Here is a 15,429-nt window from a genome sequence, read left to right as displayed (position 1 = left end):
AAGTTACTCCAGGAAAACAGAGCACAACTGAAGAACTGAAGAGTTTGACAGGAGACTGCTGACTGGAGAATGTTAGCTGTCGGGCGCACATGTGTAAAAAGGTTTCACTGGTAACTGTACAGAATAACAGCAGCACCAAATAGTATCTGAGGAAGAACATTTCCTGAGCTTTCATCACATGTGTTTCCTGAGGAAGAAAGTTATCAATTTCCCACTTCTTCCTCTAAGGAAGTCGACAAGATTTAAAGAATTTTCAACTTTATCTCTTGTCGCTCGTTGAGTCATTTAAAAATGACACCTTGGTGTCAGCATTTGGATCACTTGATTCTGTGTACTTTCATCTTAAGCTGGTTGGTTCACAGCAATTTACTATCTCAGTGTTTGATTTTTAGGGGAGGAATAAAGAGGATATTTAGACACTGACTTGACTTTGGAAGAATATGATCCTGTGGAAAACAGTAGGAATCTGAACACTTCAATTGTGCTTAAAAAGGCCACAATAACGAATATTTAGCATAATCTCCATTGTTGAATGGACAAGCACCAAAACGTTCCATTTGCTTGGTTTTATTGTAGAGTTGCGTGAAAATTAAATTGTTGTTTAATTGTACTCAAACTACATATTTATGCTTTATGAAACGCTGATAAACTCTGATAAAGAGTTTAAACACTGCACATTCCTGAAAACCCGTCATTTTCTACATTTCAGTGATGATAAACTACCAACATTTTACAAAATTAAAAGCAGTATGGTGGAAATAGTTGATATTATGAGCTGATTTTTTTGAATAATAATTAAATGTGACTTTTCAAAAGAGTGCTTAACTGTAAAATGACTGTGAAAGTAGTGTAATAATTAACCCTATTCTCTCCCCCAGAAGTGAGCCCCTTGCGTGAAATTTCTGCTGTAGGATAATCTGCTGTCAGGAAACCTGCTTGAGCAGGATGGGAAGGAAAACATCCTATTTTTGAGGTGTGGCACAAAGGCCGATTTCAGCTGGAGATTTACCATATGGGGAACTATCCTTTAAGCTTGGAATTAGAAAACGCCCAACAAGACCAGTACTTCCAGGAACGACATAAAATTTGTTAATCGATCTTGTTTTTTCCTGTTGGAGCTTTTGTTTTCTTCAGCTATTTTTAAACTTGCAAAGTAAAACTCACTGTCATGATAAAAAGGCCATTTTGCTTGCGGGGAAAATTTAGGTTTTCATCCATGTTGGCTGATTTGCGATCATTTCAGTGGATGAATCTGTTGACAAAGAAATGTATTGTTTTTTTTAAACTAAATCTGCCAAATATTTTAGAAAATAATACTTTTAGAGCTGTTTTAAAAGAAAGTTAAAATAACTTTGAGGCTTGAAGGTTTTCGGAATATAGCTACAGGAGCAGTCCATTCAGCCCCTTGAGCCTGTTCGGTTCTGATTTTATTTCACTCAGATATTACTGCCCAGTTAATCTACAATATCCCGATTTAACATGTCATCCAGGCAGCTCAATTAGTGCAACTGCCTTGTAAGTCATTTGTAGACATTCATAATTGAGAATCCATTGTGTAGTATAGGGGATTACCAACCAAGAAGAATTGATGTACAAATAGACGCATTAACTTTTTTTGACATTTTCTGATGGACCACATTATGGGCCCAAGTTTCCACATGATTTGCGCCTGATTTTTAGGAGCAACTGGTGGAGAATGGACTATCTTAGAAATCGCAATTCTCCACATTTTTTTTTCTGCAGTTCTAGTCAGGTAGAACAGTTCTACTTTGGAACAGAATTTTTTCTTCAAAAGGGGGCGTGTCCGGCCACTGACGCCTGATTTCAAAGTTTCCACAGTGAAAACGTACTCCAAACTAAGTTAGAATGGAGCAAGTGAAGATTTTTGTAGAACTGAAAAAACCTGTTCTACACATTAAAAAAATCAGGCGCAGGTTACAAATTAGACGTCCGGAACGAGGTGGGGGGGGGAGGGGGGGGGAAGGGAAGTCATTAAATTCTACAATAAACCCTTATTTATACTTCTACAAATATTATACAAATAAATCCAACCTGAATAAACATTTATAAGCAAAGAAAAGATTAAATAAACCATCTTCCTACCTGTGTGAAAGTGCTTCAGGCACGGAGAATGCTGCAGTCAGCCTGAGGCGCCCGTTCTTCCTGCGGGGGGGGGGGAAGGAGGCGCCCGTTCTTCCCGCTGGGGGGGGGGGGGGGAGGAGACAGTGAGAAGGCTGCAAGTGCTGATGTGCTGATGGCAATGTGCTTTTATAAAAAAAATGTAAAAAAATTAAACAGCTACAAAGAACTACAAAAATGGCCGAGTGGCCAATTTTTTTTCACACTGAGCATGCGCGAACGCTCCAACGCGCATGCGCAGCGTTGCCGGCAGGAAAAAAACTAATTTAAATAGTACCCGCCCCCTCCCACTTACAAAATCGGCGCGAGTGTAGGCTCCGCCCCCCTGGGCGCCGTGCCAGGCAGACAAGGAGCTGCAGAACGCTCCAGAATCGCGAGGTTTTTTTTAGGCGCCGTTCTAGGCGCGAAAAACGGGCGCCCAGCTCGGAGGGGCGCCTGTTTTTTATCGTGTGGAAACTTGGGCCTTATGAAACTATGAGAAGAGAGAGAGAAACAATAAAGAGAATACGTTCATTAGGGAAACAGCAGCAAGTGTTCCTAGTGAATGATGTGTAGCTGACAGATATCTACATTCTACAATTGATTAATCCATGGTTTTGTATCACAGGAATTGGCTCATCTATATCTGTCCTTATGCTTATAATTTTCAGTTTCATTCTCAAAGATATGCATTTGTTTATCTATCTGCTTAGATAGTGAACAAGATGGTACACTCTAATTCAATTAGATACAATGGTTTGCAGGGCCAGAACTATACCTTTAGTAGAGATACTGCACCATGTCTGTAAAGTGCTTTAGAATTTCCTGAGGTCATGAAAGGCGCTATATAAATGCAAGTTCTTTCTTTTCTTCTTTCATTGCATTTACATAATACAGTTCTATATCAGCAAAATTCAGAGGTCATCATCCCCGTGCTCGTCAACCTACATTGGTTCCCGGTTAAGCAATGGCTCGATTTCAATGTTCTCATCCTTGTTTTCAAATCCCTCCATAGTCTCGCCCTGCCCCGCCTTATTTCTGTAATCTCCTTCAGACTCCCCTGGTGTATAGCGCTATTACCATCTCAATTCGGCCCATCATCCCCTTTGTCTCTCAAATTTCTTCTGATTTCCACCCTATCACAGACCTTCCCTTTTCTCCTTTTCTCCCCTCCCCCTTTCAGGGCCCCAGCACTTCCTTAAGAATCCGTTACATTTCGAACTATTGCCAGTTCTGACGAAGGGTCTTCGACCTCAAACATTAACTCTGCTTCTCTCCACAGATGCTGCCTGACCCGCTGAGATTTCCAGCATTTTCTGTTATGTTTGGAATTCCCTGCCTAAATCTCTCTATCTCTCTTTCCTCCTATAAGACACTCCTTAAAACCTACCTCTTTTACTAAGCTTTTGGTCACCTGCTCTAATTTCTCCTTATGTGGTTCGGTGTCAATTTTTTTTGCTGTCTCATAACACTCCTGTGAAGTGCCTTGGGGCATTTTACTATGTTAAAGGCGCTATATATATATACAAGTAGTTGTTGTTATCATGGTGGTAAACTGTAATACATGAGATGGTGTCATTCAGGCTGAAGGTTTGGAGTCTGGTTCTTTTTGAAGAAATTAATTGGCGCATCACTAATTGCTTTTGTTTGGAGAATATTGCATGGATCTACTACATTTCTACTAATGTCTAATATCACTTGATATTTGTTATCTTTGTACTTCCAGTTCTAAAACAAGCCTGCTTATACCTACATTATTGATGCACGTTATTATTTTACCTAGCTGGATTAGGTCCCTCCCGAATCAAAGCAAAAACTAACCACATGCTATGAAACTCTCTTCATTATTTGAACCATTCATTACACCCTGTTGGCGTTCCTTGAACTTTTTTCATTTCTTTAATTTTGGGGATCAAAATGACATTACACATAATGGGCCCGAAATTCATCGACATATCGCCCACTACCGCCAGCTTACCGTTCAAAAATGCATGTTTGGGCAAAAAACACCCATATACCGCTCGGTGGAAAATTCATCATTGACATACCACCGAGCGGTATGCACACCATCCGCCATGCAGAACCACCCGCATACCGCCCAAAAAGTCCAATTTTCATGACATACCGCCGACATAGCACCGGAGCTGCATACTGTCCTGGAGAAGGTGGTTTTACACGATGTCAAGTGGGCGGGAATGGGCAGTAGTGCTCGGAGCCGCCATTTTGAAATCGGGAACAGTCAGCAAAAGCAGCACCTCTATTTTTCTGAGGAGAACAGTGACTTTACAGTGGGATTTATAGTGGGAAAGGTATATTTATTGGTACTGAGTACATAGAAACATGGAAACATAGAAAATAAGTGCAGGAGCAGGCCATTCAGCCCTTCTAGCCTGCACCGCCATTCAATGAGTTCATGGCTGAACATGAAACTTCAGTACCCCCTTCCTGCTTTCTCGCCATACCCCTTGATCCCCCGAGTAGTAAGGACTTCATCTAACTCCCTTTTGAATATATTTAGTGAATTGGCCTCAACTACTTTCTGTGGTAGAGAATTCCACAGGTTCACCACTCTCTGGGTGAAGAAGTTTCTCCTCATCTCGGTCCTAAATGGCTTACCCCTTATCCTTAGACTGTGACCCCTGGTTCTGGACTTCCCCAACATTGGGAACATTCTTCCTGCATCTAACCTGTCTGGACCCATCAGAATTTTAAACGTTTCTATGAGGTCCCCTCTCATTCTTCTGAACTCCAGTGAATACAAGCCCAGTTGATCCAGTCTTTCTTGATAGGTCAGTCCCACCATCCCGGGAATCAGTCTGGTGAATCTTCGCTACACTCACTCAATAGCAAGAATGTCCTTCCTCAAGTTAGGAGACCAAAACTGTACACAATACTCCAGGTGTGGTCTCACCAAGGACCTGTACAAGTGTAGCAACATCTCCCTGCCCCTGTACTCAAATCCCCTCGCTATGAAGGCCAACATGCCATTTGCTTTCTTAACCGCCTGCTGTACCTGCATGCCAACCTTCAATGACTGATGTACCATGACACCCAGGTCTCGTTGCACCTTCCCTTTTCCTAATCTGTCACCATTCAGATAATAGTCTGTCTCTCTGTTTTTACCACCAAAGTGGATAACCTCACATTTATCCACATTATACTTCATCTGCCATTCATTTGCCCACTCACCTAACCTATCTAAGTCACTCTGCAGCCTCATAGCATCCTCCTCGCAGCTCATACTGCCACCCAACTTAGTGTCATCCGCAAATTTGGAAATACTATATTTAATCCCCTCGTCTAAATCATTAATGTACAATGTAAACAGCTGGGGCCCCAGCACAGAACCTTGCGGTACCCCACTAGTCACTGCCTGCCATTCTGAAAAGTGCCCATTTACTCCTACTCTTTACATTATTAAGATCAAAGGCATTTTAATTATATTTTCATTGAAAAATCTTCTGGCGATTTAAAAAGAATGGGCCTGTACTATCTCAGCCTGTATTGCTGACTACCTGTCTAATGCAGGATCCAGATGGCAGAAGGTTTATTGAGCAGAGTTATCAGGGTAATGGAGGAGGTCGCAGACTGATGAGAAGGAGGAGACCTTAACCCCTAAGGATGTTCAGGGAGAAGCGCTCATACTTGGACCTCACCAATCAACAGTGCGTTCGAAGGATGCGCTTCCAAAAAGAGGTGATCAATGAGATTTGCCACTCATTAAGGCAGACCTGCAGCCCAGTACCCACCAACAGTACTGCACTCTCTGTCGAGGTGAAGGTGACTGCGGCACGTTCCTTTTATGTATGTGGCTCTTTTCAGGCATCAGCTGGGGATATATGCTGTATTTCTCAGTATGCTGCTCATCGCTGCATTCAACAGGTAACCGAAGCACTGTATGCACGCCGGATGGAATTTATAAACTTCCCAATGACCAGGGAGGCACAGAATGAGAGGGAATTTTCACGCATTGCTGGCTTCCTCAAGGTGCAGGGTGCTATTGACTGTACCCATATTGCCCTGCGAGCACCATTACAGGAGGTGGAGGTGTACTGAAACCGTAAGGGATTCCACTCCCTCAACGTGCAGCTTGGCTACGACCAGACGCAGCGCATAATGGCAGTGAATGCCTACTTTCCAGGGAGCATCCATGATGCGCACATCTTGTGTGAGAGCACTGTGTCTGACCTGGTGAAGTCTGAGCCACAAGGTAAATGCTGGATGCTGGGGGACAAAGGGTATGGTCTCACCACCTGACTCTTGACCCCTTCCTGTGGAACCTTCAGACAGAAGCCGAGCAACGATATAGTAAGAGCCATATAGCCACACGTAATATTATCGAAAAGACAATTGGAGTGCTGAAGCAGCGCTTTCGATGCTTGGACCACTCGGGAGGCAGGCTGTAATACCACCCTGAGCAGGTTGCTCAGTTCACAGTGCTGTGCTGCATGTTGCATCATTTAGCAATCATGTGGGGACAGGAATTGCCACAGGGGACTGCGGGACCATCTGAGGAGAGAGTGCAGGAGATGGAGGAGCAAGAAGAAGAAAATGAGGGGGAGGAGGATGAGGAGGAAGCTTCCAGATGGACCCATAGCACCAACCCCGCCCCCCCCACCCCCAACATCACAGTGGTGGGCACACGGAGCGTATGTCACTGCAAAATTGTTACGTCAGCAGCTCATAAATGAACGCTTTGCTTGAATGTGGAGAGCTGCGTTTTGGGACCTTGATGACTGTTACCCCAAAGGTTTGACACTGCACAAGAGTGCTTAAATTCAATTCAAACGTTTATGTAAAAATGTCAAAAATATACAATTGTAAAATGTTGTAAAACTTATAACTATAACTTTAAACAACTGTAATAACTTTAACAACTTTAATAACAACTTTAACAAAACTTTAACAACTTGAAATAAACTTTTAAAAATCAAACTTCAATTATTTTAAATGATCAAGTACAACAAAAGACTTTTTACTGTCCTCGACCTCGACCGCGTACTCCACCACCCTTGGGAATCACTCCCCCCCCCCCCCCTCCTTTCCCACTGCCCCTGAGCCCAGACCTCCCCGTGGTGGTACCAAGCTGGCGTGCAGCACTGCACCCAGAGGGCTGTTGCTGTTGTGGGGGCTCAGACATTGCAGGCGCAATGAATGGGGCCTCAGGAGAAGCTCAGGAGAAGACACGGCTTCAGGGCTGGAAGCTGCTGGCAGCTTCCCATCCTCAGGTGCTGTCGACCCGACTACTATGGCACGGGGGGATTCTGCACCATGTCCCGCATGGCATCGACGGAGTCGGCGCTTCACTCCATCGCGGTGATAGAAACGTAGAAACATAGAAAATAGGTGCAGGAGCAGGCCATTCGGCCCTTTGAGCCTGCACCGCCATTCAATATGATCATGGCTGATCATGCAATTTCAGTACCCCACTCCCGCTTCCTCTCCATACCCCCTGACCCCCTGATCCCCTTAGCCGTAAAGGCCACATCTAACTCCCTCTTGAATATATCCAGCCTGTAGCCCTCGACCAGGCAGAACAACCCCCAGGGGAAGAAAGGAACCAGGCAGCCACCCCCAAAGGAGCGGTGTGCTGCAGCACCAGAGGGGACGTTCCCCCGATAGTGTGGGACTCAAACCCACGTCTAGTCAGGATACTTGGGGTTAGATGGTGCAGACTGACCTATTACCTACCTCGCTGGACACCCAGCGAGAGAAGAAGAAAGAGAGAAGGCAGGAATTAACCTGGCCACCCGGAGACGGGTGGCAGATGTACATATATAGTGATATGGATTTAAGAATGTTTAGTAATAAGTTAGAGTAGAGTAAGATTATCTGTGTAATGATAAGTATGTATATATATTAGTTACTGGGGTAAGGAAAAGAATCTACCTGTGCAGCAGTTAAAAGAGGCACAGGCCGGGTAATAACCGGGAGTAAGTGGCTATTAAGGAAGCACCGGTACGATAAGAACCAAACGGCTGTGAGATAAAAGTTAGAAGCAGACATCAGTCCACAAAGAACTGAATAAGACTGTACTTAGAGACATGTTCAAGAAATGTTATGAGTTAGACTTTGGAAATGTAGATAAAGCAGACCTATACACCCTAAACACTAGGGACACCATGGGCTCGGGGAGACCTAGAAGGGGAATCATAAATGACGTTTTCACTACCTACAATACAGCATCCTCTGTAATAAATAGCCTAGATGACATAGAACTGCAAACACAGATAAACAGTTTAAAGACCCAATTGAGAAAAATCCTAAAACAGGAGAACACTGTAGTAGGTTCAGAACTACACGAGGACCAGGCTATGACTGTCCATTTAAAAGAAATAGTGTCTGAGCTGGAAAAACATGCATATATAGTGAATACACTCATGCGGGAGGATAGAAACGCTTCAGACCATGCCGCACAGAACGAGGTGTGCATATTATATGGGGCATGGTTGTTGGGCGAGGGCTGCAACAACTGGAGGATTTAAAACAAGGTGTAGTCCCCTCTTGGATCAGGAACAAGCACCTCGCAGCCCTCCACCCGTATAGCAATTCACTAAGCCCGTGCCAGCTCCGCCTAGCCTCTGAAGCCTACCCTGTCCCAGTAGACTGTGGGAAATCTAACCACACCATTATGGGAATCGTACTAAGGATGCCGGTCATGGGTGGGACAGCCCGACCCGCACCGGTATACCGGGTGGAGAACATTGGAGTTATTCAGGGAGGTGCACACATTTGTTTCGCAGCGGTCCCACCCTATGTCATAAAGTGGGAGCACGCTGTAACGGGTACTGACCTCTCCGGGTGCTGGAGCTGGGGTGCTCACGTAATACTGTGTCCCCAGTACTTGAGTGCCCATTCAAAGTCACAGTGTGGGTTTAAAGCTGCTGGTGCACAGCCTATTAACTGTACCATGGAGGTAATGGCACAAGATCACGTCCCTCCACAGGTAGCATACATAGGGGGTGGGACATCTTGTGTCACCACCAGTGCGCCCCACTATCAATATGCACTCTTCTGGTGTCAGGTAAGTGACAGCAGTTTTTGCTTCAAACCTGAGGCATCGGTTCAAGTGGGCCAGGAACGGATTGTCCCCATTCCTGAACCCTCCACTGTCCACCTCAGTGTGTGGGAAAACATTACAAACCTGCAGGATTATGTTGTACATTTTGGCTATGCAATTCCCCCTCTACCCGAACATCTTACCGCTCTGCTAAAAGCTGTAATTATCTTACAAAAACACTTCTACACTCTAGAACAGAAAACAATTGAGAAAGGGAAAAAGATTCTCGAGATCACCATTCCGCCTTGGTGGGACCTTTTCAGAAATATAGAAGTCCCAGTCTAGATCAGAATCGCTTCCCATACTTTAGTTATTTGTCAACTCGTGATTATACTTTACTTATGGTGTCTCACTTGCCGAGTGAAACGCAGAGGCCGTCAGGTCAGGCACCAAAAGGTGCTATATAGCACCTTGGTCGAACTTGGGAATCGCGCAGGGAAGGGTGGCACCATACTGCCATGTTTAATTTGTGTTTGATTTTACCTGCTGTAAACCGCAACATCGCGAGTGTTGTAAGAGTGTTACTTAAAGATGTGACTATGTACTTTTATTTTGCTGAACTTGATTATGTGTTTGACTATGGACCTTTATGTTACATGAGAATGTGTGTTGTCTATGTGCTTTTATTTTACTTTACGTAAAGTTATGTTTGACTGTATACCGTTATTTCACTGTGAAAATTGAGTAAAAGAGGGACATGAAACCCCCTCTATACTGCAACCGAATTGCAATAACTGTATTCGCCTGTAAATTGCATTTGCATTTCAACGGGGGATGCAGGGTAATGTTTAGCTAGTGTAAATGCAGGGAAGGTTGACTCTAGGGAGCAGGAATTTTGCTTACCTTGATTGACAATCAAGAGTGTGGAGTATCAACAGGGGGGACTGAAGCAGGTGCAAAATTCACAAGAACCGCCCCCCCCCCTCCTCCCCCCCAGTGTTTGGGCTCATTCGAAAGGAAATTTAATTTTGGACTGTCTACAGAAAAGTTTGGAACTCTAAAGTGTTTATGAAAGAAACTACGAACTTTAATAGAATTTTGGATTTTAAAAGACAAATTCAAGGCTGTGGGTGGACCTAAGGAACTAGCAGGAGACAGTCTAATTAAGTGAAGCTACCTGGGTGTGAGGACTAAGCTAAGCTGTCTGGAGGGATGAATATTCGAAAATCCTTCCCCCACAAGAAACATTTACATCACAAAATCACCCAGAGGTAGCTACCCACCAATATGGGTCTGGACAACCATTTCAGCATATACATCACAAAGAGGCCCAATCCAACCTGTATGGAAAGACTAAGCACAAAAGGACATTGCAATTACCAAACTAATATTTTCGAACATCAACTCACCCAAAACATATCAACTAATGCCGATTTTGTAAGGGGTGGTCTCTATGAGGGGGTCAGGTTCCCTTCTGACCAACATGAGCGGTTCGAATCACTCCCACTCCCTTGGGTTCTGTACTCTGGATTTATTTGGGGGGGTGTGACAAAAGTGCAAAGGACACTGGCTTGATGCAAAAGAACTTCATTTTTATTACAGTCAAAGTAATACAGGCTTATTACTCTAGTCAGAACTACAAGGCCAAACTTGCAATCACTCTAATAAAGGACAATACAAGGAAAGATACAAGGTCAAACTTAAAATCACTCTAATAAAGAACCTTACACTACACATTCAAAGGGGGTTACAGTAAATTATACCTCCCACCTCCCAATACATAATTCTAGCTAGGTTAGACTCCAGGGCAAGCAGGGACTATGCTTACCAATTCTTTTGACAGTTAATGGTAGATCGCGGTTTCGGGGTTCGCTGGATGTGGTAGGGTCTGCATGCCGTACCCCGAATGTCGGAGAAGACTTCTACCTGCGCAATCTTCAGTTGAGTTGAGTGCACTGATGTGATAAAGATGCGTTTTGGATCTATGGGGTAAGTACCTGGTTTTCGTCATTAGAAATAGGTTTCGACAGTCTTTTAGGTAAGGTTTTATCTGTTGGTAGGTCAGAATTAGATTGTAGCGTGGAAATTTTTCGATTTATTGTTTTTTTTCCCGTTGGAGTTTTGTTCGAGTTTGGTCGATTGCGGTTTGATATCATGTTGACTGTCGTCGGTCGCTGCCATGATGGTGATGTTCTACCTTCCTTCAGGACTTTGAGGCTGGAGTAATTAGTTTACAACTGTCGCGTTGGTTTCTCTCCTTGTCGTGATGACACAGCGTAGTGTGGTACTAGTCTGTCAGTCAAAGTGTCATCTGAGGTAGTAGCAGCCTTGTACCTACCTAGCAACCCTAACCTCTGTTGAAAACAGGGGCCAGTTATATGATTTCAGTGTTTCTAATCTTGGCGCAAAATCTGTTCAAAATGTTTATATAATTTTGGCGGGCTTGGTTCTTCTTTGTAATATTTTGGTGGGCTCGTTAAAAGTTGATATGTTTTGGGTGAGTTGATGTTTGAAAACTGTTTCCTGATGGAAATATTAGTTTTGTAATTGCAATTTCCTTTTGTGCTTAGTCTTTCGCATACAGGCTGGATTAGGCCTTTTTGTGATGTATATGCTGAAATGGTTGTCCAGACCCATGTTGATGGGTAGCTACCTCTGGGTGATTTTGTGATGTAAATGTTTCTTGTGGGGGAAGGATTTTCGAATACGCATCCCTCCAGACAGGTTAACTTAGGTACTCACACCCAGGTAGCTTCACTTAATTAGACTGTTTCCTGCTAGTTCCTTAGGTCCGCCCACAGCCTTGAATTTGTCTTTTAAAATTCAAAATTCTATAAAAGTTCGCAGCTTCTTTCATAAGCACTTTAGAGTTCCAAACTTTTCTGTAGATAATCCCAAATTAAATTTCCTTTTGAATGAGCCCAAACACTGGGGGGGAGGGGGTTCTTGTGAATTTTGCACCTGCTTTAATACCCCCTGATCCCCTGAGCCGTAAGGGCCACATCTAACTCCCTCTTGAATATATCCAACGAACTGTACTCAACAACTTTCTGTGGTAGAGAATTCCACAGGTTCACCACTCTCTGGGTGAAAAAGTTTCTCCTCATCTTGGTCCTATATGGCTTACCCCTTATCCTTAGACTGTGACCCCTGGTTCTGGACTTCCTCAACATCGGGAACATTCTTCCTGCATCTAACCTGTCCAGTCACATCATAATTTTATACGTTTCTATGAGATCCCCTATCATTCTTCTAAATTCCAGTAAGTAAAAGCCTAGTCGATCCAGTCTTTCTTCATATATCAGTCCTGCCATCCCGAGAATTAGTCTAGTGAACCTTCGCTGCACTCCCTCAATAGCAAGCATGTCCTTCCTCAGATTAGGAGACCAAAACTGCACACAATACACAAGGCGTGGTCTCACCAAGGCCCTGTACAACTGTAGTAAGACCTCCCTGCTCCTATACTCAAATCCTTTCGCTATGAAGGCCAGCATGCCATTTGCTTTCTTTAGTGTCTGCTGTACCTGCATGCCTACCTTCAGTGACTGATGTACCATGACACCCAGGTCTCTTTGCACCTCCCCTTTTACTAATCTGTCACCATTCAGATAATCTGCCTTCCTGTTTTTGCCACCAAAGTGGATAACCTCACATTTATCCACATTATACTGCATCTGCCATGCATTTGCCCATTCACCCAACCTGTCAAGTCACCCTGAAGTCTCTTAGCATCTTCCTCACAGCTCACACTGCCACTCAGCTTAGTGTCATCTGCAAACTTGGAGATATTACCTTTAATTCCTTCGTCTAAATCATTAATGTATATTGTAAATAGCTGGGGTCCCAGCACTGAACCTTGCGGCACCCCACTAGTCATTGCATGCCATTCTGAAAAGGACCCGTTTATTCCCACTCTTTGCTTCCTGTCTGCCAACCAGTTCTCTATCCACGTCAACACATTACCCCCAATACCATGTGCCTTAATTTTGCACACTAATCTCTTTTCTGGGACCTTGTCAAAAGCCTTTTGAAAGTTTAAATACACCACATCCACTGGCTCCCCCTTGTCCACTCTACTAGTTGCATCCTCAAAAAATTCTAGAAAATTAGTCAAGCATGATTTCCCTTTCATAAATCCATGCTGTCTTGGACCGATCCTGTCATTGCTTTCCAAATGCACTGCTATTACATCTTTAATAATTGATTCCAGCATTTTCCCCACCACTGATGTCAGGCTAACCGACCTATAATTCCCTGTTTTCTCTCTCCTTTTTTAAAAAGTGGGGTTACATTAGCTACCCTCTAATCCATAGGTACTGATCCAGAGTCCATGGAATTTTAGAAAACGACCACCAATGCATCCACTATTTCTAGGGTCATTTCCTTAAGTACTCTGGGATGCAGACTATCAGGCCCTGGGGATTTATCGGCCTTCAGTCCCATCAGTTTCCCTAACACCATTTCCTGACTAATAAGGATTTCCCTCAGTTCCTCCTTTCCGCTAGACCCTCGGTCACCTAGTATTTTTGTGAGGTTATTCGTGTCTTCCTTAGTGAAAACAGAACCAAAGTATTTGTTCAATTGGTCTGCCATTTCCTTGTTCCCCATTATGAATTCACCTGATTCTGACTGCAAGGGGCCTACATTAGTCTTAACTAATATTTTTCTCTTCACATATCTATAGAAACTTTTGCAATCAGTTTTTATGTTCCCTGCAAGCTTACTCTCATACTCTATTTCCCCCCTCCTAATTAGACCCTTAGTCCTCCTCTGCTGAATTCTAAATTTCTCCCAGTCCTCAGGTTTGCTGCTTTTCTGGCCAATTTATATGCCTCTTCCTTGGATTTAACACTATCCCTAATTTCTCTTGTTAGCCACGGTTGAGCCACCTTTCCTGTTTTACTTTTACGCCAGGCAGGGATGTACAATAGTTGTAATTCATTCATGTGATCTTCAAATGTCTGCCATTGCCTATCCACCGTCAACTCTTTAAGTATCATTCGCCAGTCTGTCCTAGCCAAATCGCGTCTCATACCATCGAAGTTACCTTTCTTTAAGTTCAGGACCCTAGTCTCTGAGATAATTGTGTCGCTCTCCATCTTAATGAAGAATTCTACCATATTATGGTCACTTTTCCCCAAGGCGCCACGCATGACCAGATTGCTAATTAATCCTCTCTCGTTACACAAGACCCAGTCTAGGATGGCCTGCTCTCTAGTTGGTTCCTCGACATATTGGTTTAGAAAACCATCCCTTATACACTCCAGGAAATCCTCCTCCACAGTATTGCTACCAGTTTGGTTAGCCCAATCAATATGTAGATTAAAGTCACCCGTGATAACTGCTGTAACCTTATTGCACGCGTCCCTAATTTCCTGTTTGATGCCGTCCCCAACCTCCCTATTGCTGTTTGGTGGTCTGTACACGACTCCCACTAGCGTTTTCTGCCCTTTGGTGTTTCGCAGCTCTACCCATATAGATGCCACATCATCCAAGCTAATGTCCTTCCTTACCTTTGCATTATCCTCCTCTTTAAACATTAACGCTACCGCACCTCCTTTTCCTTCCTGTCTATCCTTCCTGAATATTGAATAACCCTGGATGTTGAGTTCCCAACCTTGGTTACCCTGGAACCATGTCTCCGTAATCTCAATTACATCATATCCGTGAACAGCTATCTGCGCAGTTAATTTTTCCACCTTATTACGAATGCTCCTCGCATTGAGACTCAGAGCCTTCAGGCTTGTTTATTTAACACTCTTTGTCCTTTTAGAATTATGTTGTAATGTGTCCTTTTTGATTTTTGTCCTTGATTTCTCTGCCCTCCACTATTGCGTTTCTCCTTCCTACCTTTTGCTTCTTCCCCCTTTTTACTTCCCTCCGCCTCCCTGCATAGGTTCCCATCCCCCTACCATATTAGTTTAACCCCTCCCCAACAGCACTGGCAAACACTCCGCCTAGGACATAGGTTCCGGTCCTGCCTAGGTGCAGACCGTCCAGTTTATACTGGTCCCACCTCCCCCAGAACCGGTTCCAATGCCCCAGGAATTTGAATCCCTCCTCCTTGCACCATTCCTCAAGCCACGTATTCATCTGAACTATTCTGCAATTCCTACTCTGACTAGCATGTGGCACTGGTAGCAATCCTGAGATTACTACCTTTGAGGTCCTACTTTTTAATTTAACTCCTAGCTCCCTAAATTCAGCTTGTAGAACCTCATCCCATTTTTTACCTATATTGTTAGTACCTATATGCACGACGACAGCTAGCTGTTCACCCTCCTCCTCCAGAATGCCCTGCAGCCGTTTCG

The 15,429-nt window shown here is 43.8% G+C and overlaps 1 long non-coding RNA gene across 1 annotated transcript in view; it reads left to right on the top strand.

The window, feature by feature from the left end:
- The window catches only part of LOC139279351 (uncharacterized), a 77,669-nt gene extending 76,982 nt beyond the window's left edge, over positions 1–687 (top strand). Inside the window, exon 3 of the long non-coding RNA XR_011596454.1 lies at positions 393–687. This is a non-coding gene — a long non-coding RNA (uncharacterized lncRNA). The remainder of the gene's footprint in view (positions 1–392) is intronic.
- Positions 688–15,429: the final 14,742 nt, after the last annotated feature.

Source organism: Pristiophorus japonicus, chromosome 14 (assembly GCF_044704955.1).
Source record: "Pristiophorus japonicus isolate sPriJap1 chromosome 14, sPriJap1.hap1, whole genome shotgun sequence".
Lineage (NCBI taxonomy): Eukaryota > Metazoa > Chordata > Chondrichthyes > Pristiophoridae > Pristiophorus > Pristiophorus japonicus.
Note: the sequence above shows the minus strand (reverse complement) of the source record. Positions and strands in the feature narration are given on the sequence as shown.